Here is a 4,733-nt window from a genome sequence, read left to right as displayed (position 1 = left end):
CTACAATAAGAAAAAGTCTTCTAGATTATCGGTCATAAAGAACATTTATTTAACAATTCTCCTTGCGGCCCTTTGATTGCATTAAACGTCTTGATGTGGCCCTTTAGAAAACAACATTTCCCACCTCTGCTTTGCACTGAGGTGTGAGACCACTAAGACATCTGATTATCACGCAAGCCTTATGTAATAAAAAATAGTCTTGATATTTAATCACAGCTGTTATTTGCTCAAAATGTAATAATAAAACAAGATGTTTTATTGTTTGTAGTTGTTTTAAACGACACCAAGTTATACAGACAATCAATCACAGCTTTTATGTTGTTTTGTTTATTGAAATATATGCAGTTTTAACACTATTGTACCAAAAACATGCATGTTAGGCTGCCTTCAGGCACAGGCCTCCCTTGCAAAAGAGATTGGTAAGTTCAATGGGATTTGCCTGGTTAAATAAAGGTTAATGAATAAAAAATAATAATTGTTTATTGAAATATATGTAGTATTAACACTATTGTATAAAATAATGTTCATCTTTTTTTAATAAGAAACAACACAGATACAGATGACAGTCCGTGGAAGTGTTTTTTCCAAGAGAACAAAATTCTTCTTTGTGAAACTGTGGGGATTTAAGAAGGTTTGATGCACCATTTCTGATCAGGGAGAACTACAATACAACAACCTGCTCATGTAAATACTTTATTTAAAGCGTGTCCTGATCGTGTTTTTAACATTGTTATGTTAAATTATTGTGTAAATAAAGTTTTGTAAAAAAACAACAACAACAACTTCTTCAGTTTCAGAGTTCTCAAATCAGTAATTTCAACCTATCACGACCATTCCCCTGGGAGTTCTTATAAATGAAGCAGCTGAGCAGATGGCTTACAATTAAAGGCTTTCAGGATTTTCATCAATTATCTGGGCTAATGTATCAATGTGAAGGAAAAGAAAAAAAATGATTTGTAATATTTTGACAGGATCATCAATATATTAATAGAAGCAGTGCAAGACATCAATCTTTATTTTCAACTTTTAAAAGATGTTCCTCAGTGTCACCCCACACAGTTGATGGTAAAATCTTTTGTCACTGCAGTTGAAGTGAAACGACACTAGTTCCCTTGACTTTTTGCATGAACACGCCCAGAACAAAGCTTTGTCTAATTCTACAATACCACATGCATGTTCCTGTAAGAAAAAGTTCTGCTTGGACCTCGTGCACAGAACAAGTTCCTTTGATCACACAGCTATGACAGAGAGAATAGATTTTTTTCTTTACTCATGGTGAATGTATTCAGCCATTGTTTACCTAAACTGGTCCAACTTCCACAATGACTTATTTGTCTACTAAAAGTGTCTTTTATTTACAGGTTTGTCTTTATGCGAGCGATAAAAGCAATAATTGAATCAGCTAAAATCAATAAAAACTAGTAAGAAGTAGACACAAGATTAATAAACCATTCTTATAACATAGATGAGTCAAGAGTCAGTAAGACTCAATACACAGTTAAATTTGAGCTCAAAATTACTTCTGAATAAAAGATGGTCTTTAACGTCATTCACCATCACCATCATTCAGCTGTCTTTTTTTTTTTTTTTTTACATAAACGTACATGGTTGATTGATTCTTGTGCTTGTTTTCCACTGGAATAGCTCAAAATCTCTCCCTTTATTTGTAAGACAAAAATCTAATCAAGGAACAATGTTGAAATTATGCAGAGAAATTTCTATTGAAAATAAGTCAGATCCCAAAATATGCAGAAAAATGCAGATAAGACGTAAAGTTTTCAAGCTTTACATACAAAAGTTGTTTTTCAAATCTTTACTTTCCTTTGCCTTCTGAGCTCTAATTAATACGATGAGGCTTCTGTAATTACAATGCTCCTGGTGTAAATGCAATATTCAACAGTTTTTCTGACAGTGATATATTCTGCACAGATAATCCTAAATGATTTTGACTTGATAATTAATCAGCATTGTTTATCTTGATAATAAAGTGGGAAAATACTTTCTGATAGACTGCTTGAGCAGCCATGACGACAAGAGAACTTCAGAGATGTTTTAAGGGAAATCCATTGTTCAAGTTTCAGCTTAAGCTATTTGATACATTTTCTGTGTGCATTTTTAGTAGTTTCATTGTCACGTAGAGTTCTTTATTAATATATTAATCCAGATAACTAGGTGAATGAAACACCACAGTCTTGTTACATCACTTTGCAAATCATCATCGGTCTCAAACTTTGTAAAATACAAACCAAAAATGTTTTTGAACAATCCATAAGAAGCCTGGAGATCTTCAATTATTCCATGAGAACAAGGACAATTCTACAGTTTTAACTTGTTTTCAATGAAATAAAGAAATATGCACACCCACTGCCCAAGGCTTCCAAGCTTAGCACTGCCCACTTTGTTTTTTCCGCACTTTGTCTTTATTCATTTGCATTTTTATGCAAGGTTAGTCGTGAAGGGCTTCTATTGCTGCCGTGAATACATTAAGAAAACCATTAATCACTTTGCAAGCAAAACAAATTGAATCAGGCACACACATGTCCTGCTTCCCAGGAGCTATGCTACTTATCACTCACGGGGTGTGAACCTGAGGCAGGAGATCCACCCTCTTCAGCAACAAAAATACACTTTTTAAAACTTATTGAAAAAACATTATTGATGAAATTTATATTTGCTTTGTTATGCTTAATACGTACTTGTCGCCGTTCATGTCGCACTGCCGTATAAGTCGCATCAGTCCAAAAATGTCTAATAAAGTGGAAAAAAACCATAAATATGTAGCTTTGCCATATAGGTCGCATCTTTTATGTGTCACCGCTGACCACCCAAAAATGGGGGCCAGTGCCAACAATCGATTGGCTGCCAAATGGCGGCTGTGGGAGCGTGCACAACAGGACTTTACCAAGAATTTAACAAGATTAACAGTTAAAAACAATTATTTGTTTGCCCATCATTAAAGCAAGGGTGTGTCTCAGTTGAACTTGTCCTTAATAAATGCACTTTAATGATCAAATCAGCTGCATTTCAACTGGGCGGCACAGCGAAATGCAGCTGATTTGACATTTGCTCCAGAAGTTCTGGAGCGAGATGAAGGTGACTTTGTATGGCAAGCCAAGTGCCTCATTAATAGCCACTTACCTATTAGTGAGACACTTGGCTTGCCATATTACTCGACTGCTCTCTAGTGGCTGAAAATGGTAGTGTTCAATATTCTTCATGTCAGAGTGAATGAAATTGTTATATCTCAGCCAAAAATTGGGTAATAAATATGGGGAAAAAACGTATATTAGTCGCTTCAGTGTAAAAGTCACAGGACTTGCAAATTTATGCAAAAAAATGCTACTTATATGGTGAAAAATACGGTAATTTGCGTTAGTCCTCTATCTTTGAGCATCAAATCGAGACAGCACAATTTGTTTCATTGGATGAGCAGTACGGTACTCTTCACCTTAAATGAACCAGTAGCTAAACTTAGCCTCAGCAGCGCTAAAGCTTCTGGACCTATAACAAAACAACTATAGCATCAATCCTAGGCTTTTAAATTGCATTTAGACCAAAAAGGAGCTTTGTTTCCAAACGTAATGGAGAAAATGTGTTAGGGTTTAGTCAACCATCAAAGGAATAAGCAAATAAACAGACATCTCTTAATATAATAGTTATGCTGCTGCTCCTGAAGTTGATGTTCCACCTATCTGTTCTCTTTTTGTGAAAGGAACATTAATCTGACGCACCACTGGAGCTCTGTCTAATGTGAAAAAATGCACATTTTTCTTCTTCTGCAAGAAAGTGGTTTCTATCACACTAATGATAATAAATGGCAACTAATGAGATGACCAAACATAACAAATGGAAAATTTTAAAGGTATGAGGGCCACATTAAATCTGTACTGACGTCCTCAAGTCAGAGCTGAACAGGAAAGATTGATCACAGTTATGAGGAAAATTTATGAAAGCAATTTTTCACACCAAAGTCTATGATGTAGCTTATTGAACATTTTAAGCAGAGTGCAAATAGTGCTCTTGTCATTAAGTGTAATGAAATTATGAAGCTCACAATGATTGCGATAACTTAACTCCATTTTCAGTTTGACAGCATAGCAAAACTTTTGGTTTGTCAGGACAAATATAAGCACATGTTAAAATATTGCTTACATTTTTTTTATTACAAATTACACAAAGACCTGTAAAAAAAAAATAAGGTCAGCATGAAGTGAAAACTGTAAATAAGAAGTAAATGCTCATCTGAACTTATTTCCAACTAAAAATGTATGATTAACCCTTGAAATGTCACATTTGACCTACAGGTAAACTCATACAAAAATATAAGATAAGATGGAATTTATTGATCCCACAGGAAATTGTTGTGCCAGAGTTTCAGTACAAAGGAACATACACAAGGAATCACACAAAATATAAATATAACAGAGAATATGCATAAATACAAACAAACCAACAGAAAAGCAATAGACGTCGTTCAATATTGTTTGCCGCTTCATAGCTACTCTCAGTATATGTTGACATCACAGTAACACTGTTTCAAACTTTTTTCTTCTTTTTGGTTCCCATAGAAGTTTAATCTTACAATATTCTATTGGTTTGCAAACAAATTTTTAAGTTTAAATTCACTCATTATGTTTCCTAAACTCAAGATAAAATGGAAGTGTATTATCAGAGTCTAATTGTCTATTAGAGGACACACACCAGAAAATGTTTGTGTGTGTGTGTGTTTTTAT

This window comes from Nematolebias whitei, chromosome 1 (assembly GCF_014905685.2).
Source record: "Nematolebias whitei isolate Nwh7 chromosome 1, NemWhi1, whole genome shotgun sequence".
Classification (NCBI taxonomy): Eukaryota; Metazoa; Chordata; class Actinopteri; order Cyprinodontiformes; family Rivulidae; genus Nematolebias; species Nematolebias whitei.
The sequence above is the reverse complement of the archived record's forward strand: the minus strand, read 5'-3'. Positions refer to the sequence as shown.